This window comes from Echinops telfairi, unplaced genomic scaffold (assembly GCF_000313985.2).
Source record: "Echinops telfairi isolate 266 unplaced genomic scaffold, ASM31398v2 ScPeMD7_7424;HRSCAF=8462, whole genome shotgun sequence".
In the NCBI taxonomy this organism is placed as follows: Eukaryota; Metazoa; Chordata; class Mammalia; order Afrosoricida; family Tenrecidae; genus Echinops; species Echinops telfairi.
The window spans coordinates 93762010-93769422 of NW_022111324.1; the positions used below are offsets into that span (position 1 = coordinate 93762010).

The 7413-nt window shown below is 41.2% G+C and overlaps 1 protein-coding gene across 3 annotated transcripts in view; it reads right to left on the minus strand.

Moving 5' to 3' along the window:
* The window catches only part of MAK (male germ cell associated kinase), a 62004-nt gene extending 61883 nt beyond the window's left edge, over positions 1-121 (minus strand). For all 3 annotated transcript variants that reach the window (XM_045298250.1, XM_004712190.3, XM_045298248.1), the window contains exon 1: positions 38-121. The gene's annotated coding sequence lies outside the window, so the exon portion shown is untranslated. The remainder of the gene's footprint in view (positions 1-37) is intronic.
* Positions 122-7413: the final 7292 nt, after the last annotated feature.

Consider the following 7413-nt stretch of genomic DNA (forward strand, 5'->3'; position numbering starts at 1 on the left):
GCCCGCTCGGGATCACCGGCCCGCGCCGGCCGCTTACCTCGTTAGCTCCCTTATGAAGCTCCCGCGGCTTGTGTGTTTCATCTCCTAGGAAACAGCCCGGCGCGCTAGCGCGCGGGCCACTCACACACCGCCCGGAAGGGGCGGGGCCTTACCTGGCAAAGCCTCGCCCCATCCCTACACGCCCCGCCTCCTTTAGGGGCGGGCCTTAAGGGAACCACCCTGAGCCTGTCCTCGGAGCGTGTGCCCGCTCGCTGCGCTTGAGATTTTGCACGTGGAAAAATCTCAATTACTTTTTGGTTCTCTACCGGAAGTTGATTTGTTTTGGTTTGGTTTGGTTCCAAAGCCTTATTTAAGTGTTGTTGCCAGACTCAGCACAAAAAAGAACAGAAAAGCATCTATTTGTCTCCTTATATTTGCTTATCCATACTCATACTACCTGGGGAAAGTTAGAATGTTCTTGCATTGCAGTTTTTTATATTGAGCCGTTCCTCTAGCCTAGGTTGTTGTCATTTACTCATTCAGTACCTGTCGCAGTGTTGGATTGTGAAAATTCCAAGATGAATAAATGAATGCGTGAATAAGTGAGCATAAACACAGGCCTAGAGGTATGAGCAGATGGTGCATTTGGGTAACTGCAAAAACGTTCCGATGGACCTGGCAAAAGGGTCCAAGAATCAGAAGTATGAAGGTGAGGCAATGATGTAGTCATTTAGCAATTACCTATTAGGTATCAGCCTCTGTACTTTATACTTGGAACAGAATCAAAGTAGACAAGCCTGGCATGCTGTGGCCCTCCTGGAGCTTACATTGAAGTCGGTAGGTCAAGTTAAACTCCTAAGGTCAATCATGGATGGCCTGTACATGCCCAGTTATGAAGCTTACGCATTACCTGAAAGGAGTAGGAGACCCAAGTGCCATGTTCAGATTTGCATCTTAAGGAAGATCATGAGCGCAGCAGTAGGTAAGATGGATTTGGACAGTTAGTCTGGGACAAAACCAAGAGAAAATAGGCTATTGCAATGATTGACGAGAGATTTTGAGGCTCCAGCTACAGCAAGGAGGATGGAAATAAGAGTGGGACAGAATTCAAGGGATATTTAGGAGTTAACCTTATCAGGATTCTGTCTCTGATGAGTGATGGATAGTGGTGTCAATAGCCAAGTTGTGAACTACTGGAAAAGCAAAGTTGAGCATGGAGGGTGGGGAAGATAATTAGCCCAACTTTGAAGAAAAATTGGGAAGGAATGAAAATAGAGGCTTTCAGAAGGCCATTTAAAATGTGTATTTGTACATTCAGATTATATCAGAGCGGGAAGTGCATATTGTCTGGGGGGTAATCTAGGCAAACTCATGGATAGTGGTGTGTTAAGATAGTAAGTTTAATATTTGTTAAGTATGTCTGAAACATTTCAACAAAGCACCCCAAACCCACTGCCATTGAGTCCATCTTGACTCATGGCGACCTTGCAGAGGGTTTCTGAGGCTATAAGTCTTTATAAGCACACAGTCTCATCTTTCTCCCAGGGAGAAGCTGGCAGGTTTGAACCCCTGACCTTGCTGCTAACCACAAGTTCAACACTTACCTGACAGTACCATAGGAGTCCTCTCAATACACCATGGGTAACATATTTCTTGTATTCTCAGCTTACAGTCAAGATCTATTTGATTTCACAGTAATATCCACTTTCCACTTCCTCGTCTAAATCCAGCTTGAATTTCTGCAAGCTCCCTGTTCATGTACTATTGCAACAGTTCTGTGTTATTTTAAGAAAAAAAATGAGTATATTAATACATTGTTAGATAATTTCCACATTCCACTGAAACATTTTTCTGTGAAATGGGCACAATCTACTTAATCCAGTTGGTCGAGTGGCTGTCTTCCAAATTTATTAATACAAAGAATTAAGATGTCCAGTGCTGCATTTCTTTGCTGAAACATCTCAGTTGGTATTCCATCAATTTGTGGAGCATTGTTTTTAGCCAATGTCTTCAGTGTAGTCTGGACTTCTTCTTTCAGTTCCATTGGCTGTTGATCATAATCTACTTGCTAAAATGAGTAAATGTGGGCCAATTATTTTTGGTACAATGACTCTGCCTACTTCCTCCATCTTCTTTTGATGCTTCTTGAGTCAATCAATGTTTTGCCCATGGAATCCTTCATCAATGCAACTCAAAGCTTGAATTTTTTTTGTCTTCAGTCCTTTTAGCTTGAGAAATGGCAAGTGTGCTCTCCACTTTTGGTTTTCTACCTCTAAATGTTTGCACATTTCACTATATTATTTACTTTGTCTTCTCAAGCCACCCTTTGAAATTCTCTGTTGAGCTTGCTTACTTCATCATTTATTCCATTCATTTGATCTAGTCTTTGTTCAAAAGCAAGTCCAGATTGGGGTCTAATTTTGTTAGCACCCGGGTGCTCCCTTTACCCAATTTGTTCAACTGTTCATTTGATTTGATTGAATTTGTTTTATTTTATATACATATGTTTATATATGTATATATTTATAGAAATATATATTATATGCTATATTTACATTGATAAATAGAATATATGTGTATATATACATTTATTAAAATATATCGAATACATAATAAATACATAAATGTATAAAATATATATCAATGTTTATATAAATATATCTTTATATTGTATTGTGTTAGGTTTATTGTGCCAACCTGGCCAATAGGAACATGTAGGGTTAATCAAGTAGTAGTTTGATTGGAGGTCAAAGAGATAAATGGCTCTGAAAGGCCTGCCCCTGTCTCTCTTGCTCTCTGGTGATCGGGCCAGCGTGCTGCTGCTTTAGCTACTTCTTTGTCTCTACCTATGTGCTACACCACCTGTGGGCCAAGACAGCCATGGATCGTGGATCATTTTGCTAAGCTTGAAGTGCCTTCAAGACCTGCTTTGCCATGGTGCTGGTAGGTGCGTACTTCTCTTGAGCTTGAGGCTGGTAGATCCTGTCACCTTGCATTGCTTGAGTTAGGTATCTCATCCAGGCCTGCTTCAATAAGCTGCCAAGCTACTGACTGTGCTGACCCACCATGCTATTTGCTGCCTTCCTTGCCTGAGGGAAGACTCTGCTGTCTGCTTCTTTGACTTGGATGCAGCACCCCACGTGAGTCAAAGGACTTCCAGTATATTAACTGTTCCACAAAAGTGAGTTGAACTGAACCCTCCATACTGCTATGTGGACTAATTAGCTTTTATATTCCTTCTCACCATATAAACCTATAAACCTATATATATATATTCATAAGTATCCTGGTTTTGTTTCTCTACAGAACCCTGCCTAACTCATGTATCTAAAACAAAACACAATAAATCAAATCAAATGAATATCTATCTCTATCTCTCTCTATATCAAATCCTTTGTTGTAATAGGTATCAACAAAGTTCTTCCAAGTAAGATCTTATGGTCTACTCCTCTCTTTCCTACAAAGTGTTTGCTCAGGTGTCATTTGGTCAGAGAACAGTATTTAAAACCGCAATGCTATCCAAACCTGAAGGAGGGATCAATAACAGTGCCTAAATTCTAACCATCTTATTTTCAGAATGCTGTGGATGATAGAGGAATCCCAAAATCCATTTGCATGGTCCCTATGTGGATTGAGTCCCCAGACTAGAAATGTGAACAGCCCTACTCTCAGACAAAGAACATTAAACAGAGAGGTTCTTAGCAACTGTACTTAGACTGGAATACAACACCTTGCCAAAAGATCTCTCTCTGGACCCACTTTCAATTTATAATAAAAGTTTAATATTGTTTCATTTCCTTAAATTGAGGTCTTTCGCTCTTAAATGATCATTGTCGCTGGGTCCTTTTTCCTTTCTATCTTCCTGTTCTTTGTCCTTGTTTTCTATGTTTTTCTGTATAAAGAAGCCAAGATTTATGAAAACAGTAACTGAAATAAGAATTACCCGGAGCCTGAGAGGGGAGGGTGGGGGAAATGGGAGGTCAACACCAGTGGGAACAAGAAGGAAGAAAACGCTCCAAAGTTGACTGTGGTGTTGATTGCACAGCCCTTCTTCATATGACTGAATTATAGGATCGTAGGATGTGTTCACTATAGCTCAGTAAATCTAACTGTAAAACATTTGAAAACAACTGCATTGCTACCACTCAGCATGTCCATGGCACTTATCACCTTTCAGGAGCCCTGGTGGAGCTGTGAGCTACTTGTTGAACTGCTAATGGTCTGGTCCTTGGCTCAAGCTTGCCAGTCATTCAGTGGGAGAAAGATGAAGCTGTGCTTGTAAAGGTGTTCCGTCTCAGAAACCCCAGATGCTGGTTACTGTGCATCACGAATGACTCAATGGCAGTGGCTGTGGCTCAGGGTCATAGATATTTATTCCATTTGTTTGTAGTGTCCTTTCCCTTTCACCTCCCCTACGCTCACACTTCCTTGAGCCAGGATTCCTGGTGATTTGTCCACTGGCGTTTCTTTAGTGCCTAAAAGAGTGTGTGGCACAGAGTGGGGGCTCGATAAACATTGGTTGAATGTTGATACATTGGATAAACATTGGAGTGAATGAATGATACTGAGTCTGCCTGCTAGCAGTTTCTCTCCTAGAACGAGCATTTGCATTTCCCTAGAGAATTTTACAGCAGAGTAGGGGCTATGCCTTTTAGCTTTAATATACTTTTAATATAGATATATTCTTAACAAAACGCTTCTCTGATTTGTTTCTTGAGCACCTATTTCATACGGGCTATTTAAAATTTTGTTTTCTACCTGAGTGCTTAAAAAATAATAAATCAATTGTAAAAACAAAAGAGGAAAATAGAGACAAATTGAAAAGGAGACAATATAGATTATTTGTTATCATATGCTATTTCATACATTGTTGCATTTTCACACTTTACTTTTAAACCAAAATGTCTACGATAAATTATAGATTGACAGTCCCATAGAAACCAGTTCCCCAAATTACACTAAAATATGCAAAGCGTTCCCCAACCTTTCTTCTGTAGCAATAGGATCATAAAGAGAATGGCTTCGCATCATCAAGTCAATGCAGGAGTAAGTGTGTGGATGTGTTGTTATTTTGTACCAGTGTTTACAGAGGATAGCTTTTCACCAGAACAAGAATGTAATTCCATTCCCAGATACACAGGAGGATTCGGCCAAGTAGCACCTGCGCTCAGCCTGGTACTTTCTGCACCTACCCCAAGGAGACGCTACAGATTTCAGGTTAAAACCAGGGAGGGTCTATCACTAGAAGATCAAAAGATTGCTAACCCCAGGCATTGGACTGGAATGAAAATCCCTACTCTGGTGACCCTTACTGCCGTGACGGGTCATAGTGGCAGGAACTTGAGCTCTGGTCCGTCTGTCAAGAAGGAGCTGCTTCACTGTGCTATGTTTAAACAGGTTGTTCGGTCCACTTCCTTCCTTTCGTAAGTATGTCTGGGGTTGTCTTGCTTAGGAGAAAGCAATCAATTATATTACCTCAAGTGTGCTTGCTTCTGTCAAAATAAATTCGTGGAACCGATCTTTATCAATACGTTTCTTAGGTCCAGCAACTTTGTTTATAGGTTTTATTCCCTGACTTGGATGATTCACCGTAACATGATATACCATCAAGTTCACGCCCACAACAAAGTTTGAAAGGCTGGAGATGGAAATCTGAAGACACTGCAGGGACATAAGCAAGGCAAGTTTTATTTTCAGCCTTTTTGACTTTCTTCCCATCCTTTTCAGCCTTTCCTGAACGAAAGAGCCAATAATGATGAGTCCTGAACATTTTCTTGAGACTTAAAGTTCATTTTTGAAAGAGAGAATTCATGTACAATTCTAACTAAACCCACATCACCATGAGCCCTGTGGAAGCCATTCGTGCCACATGGTGATGGTCTCCCTGACCTGCCTTGTTCCTGTCTTTGTCTTGTCTTTGCCCTGGTTAAGACTTAATAAAAAGGTCTCTGTGAAAGAAAACTCAATCAAAAAGAAAACTTGTAGTATCCTCTCTGTAGACAAAATAGATGCGATGGTAAATTTGGCAGTTATGAAAATTAAAATTTAGGATTAGCCCATCCACTGTGTATATTAATGATCATTTCTTCCAGTTTGGGTTTGTTTGTGCACTGCTATTTGTGGCCCATCTCTTCGGTGAATTAGGAAAAGAAATTACTTTTTTCTGAGACTAAATATCCACCATTCAATTCAGCAAGGGATTGAACCTTGTAACCTAGCTAGTGGCTGAAATGAGGTTGAAAACGAGAATTTGCTGAAAGTGAAAAGGAGCAGCTGCCGTTTTTGTCCAGCATTGAATTGGTCCAGCGTTATATTACAGAATAAAACACAGCCTCGTCTTTTACCCTCCAATGAACAATGTGGATCAGACTGTGGTGACCCATCCAGTGTTTATTGACTGATTTATTTTTTCAGAGATAGATTGCCAGGCCTTTCTTCCTTGTGTGTCTTAGTCTTGAAACGCTGCCCAAACCTATTCAACACACAATCTCCCACCACCAGAAGGGCAGTGGCTGCATATGAAGGGCACGGGCTGGGAGTCAAACTTGAGTTTCTCACATGGAAGGAGAGAATTATACCCCTGAACCACCACTGTCCCCCCAAATGAGCAGTTAGATGCCCAGATATTATCCTACTCAACTAGGCAATTGCACCGCCCGAGCATAGGACCCACCAAATGTTGAACAGGAGAAAGATGAGACTTGACTTCTATGAAGGTCACCGTCTCAGAAACGAGATGATAGTGAGGTTTGGTTGGTTTGTTTGAAGTGAGGACAGTCGAAAGGAGCCCTGGTAGTGCCAAGGTTCAGCGCTCTGCTGCCAACCAAAAGGTCCGCAGCGGGAGCCCAGCAGCACAGAGCCAGAGCCAGATGGGGCAGTATCTGCAGGGGAGGGGACTTTAGAGCAGGGGCACAGAATGTCCAGCTGATATTACATCTTAGCAAAGAGAGGAAGTTCCAGCCTTCCCACTAGGGGTGGTCCATTGGATGTTTGACCAGCTATAGCAGGCTTATTTTTAAATTGAACAAGTTTGTCTGGCCCTCTAAAGATATTATAAATATCCAAATGGCCTTTGGTGAATTAAAGGTTCCCTACTCCTGATTGAGAGCGATGGAAGTCCTGTGGGACAGTAGTTCTACTCTGACCTGGGGCTGCTCAGAGTCAGAATTCGACTCTATGGTACTGGGTTTTGTTTGTTTGTTTGTTTGTTTTAATCTTTTATAAGCCACTCTTCATTTCCAGAACCAGAAATTAAAGGATTTACTTTAAATATTGCTACTCCAAATATTTCAAAAGTATTATACTGTATAGTCCCCCCTCCCCCACATAGGTTTTTAAATTGTATGTTGATATTTAATGGGAAAATACATGGTTTGGAACTCAACACAACCTCAAACTTTGTAATGGCTTAATGTAATCACTGTTCCTGGGCTT